This window comes from Jaculus jaculus, chromosome 1, assembly GCF_020740685.1.
Source record: "Jaculus jaculus isolate mJacJac1 chromosome 1, mJacJac1.mat.Y.cur, whole genome shotgun sequence".
In the NCBI taxonomy this organism is placed as follows: domain Eukaryota; kingdom Metazoa; phylum Chordata; class Mammalia; order Rodentia; family Dipodidae; genus Jaculus; species Jaculus jaculus.
The window spans coordinates 22113854-22114743 of NC_059102.1; the positions used below are offsets into that span (position 1 = coordinate 22113854).

General features: G+C 34.3%; 1 pseudogene; it reads right to left on the reverse strand.

Annotated features, from left to right (window-relative positions):
• Positions 1 to 248: 248 nt before the first annotated feature.
• LOC101612075 lies at positions 249 to 674 on the reverse strand (annotated as a pseudogene).
• Between the last annotated feature and the right edge of the window lie 216 nt (positions 675 to 890).

The following is an 890-nucleotide window of genomic DNA, read 5'->3' on the forward strand; positions in this document are numbered from 1 at the left end:
TGCTTTAAAGAGAGAAAGAAAAATTATGCTGCATTTTTCCTCTTGTTACCTGAGAACATAATGGGTGTACATATATTAAATATATTCTTACAAATGTCTAGGTCATGTTTACCAGTTGGAACTCTTTTACTTAAGTGTGGATATTTTTGCATTGTGATGTTTAATCAAGACATTAATATAAGTAGAATGTTGATTTAAAACAAGTTTGAGAGCCACTAAGATTAATTGTTGAACGTCTGTCCTGATGGCTAGGGAAGCTTCATATTTTCTTTGGACATCATTAGATATCTTAGCTCTTGAAGTACAGCTTTAATGCTATATGAATTTTGCCATTTTGTTAACATTGCTATTCTCTGTAATAATAATTGTAATAATAATAAAAGAATTCCACTGGAATTATTTATTCCATTCATATTAATTTTTGTTACAAATCTAACTGATGGAGGAGCTCCTGGGTATTCAGGTCCACATTTTATTTTCAGTCTATATATTCTACTTTCATAGTTTGTCCTTGGTGGTCCGATAATCATGCCTGTCCACCTTGTACTTGTCATGTCTTCATCATCTTCTAGGTCCCAGCTAACCGTATCATTGCGCACCCCTTATTGGCATTCTCCCAGTTCTTCCGATAAGTGAAAATTAAGAGGAGCTTTAACTCCTGTGGAGACCGCCATCTTGTTCAACCTTCTTTTTCATTAATACCATGAGCTCCAGTTCTATCCATTTTTCCAGAAAATGACATAATTTCATTCTTCTTTATGATTGACTAAAACTCCATATATAAGCCATCTTTTTTAGGCTGATTCCATAACTTAGCTACTGTGAGTACTGCTGCAATAAACTTTAGTGTGCAGCTTCTCCATGGTATGCCAACTTTGAACTCTTCAGGT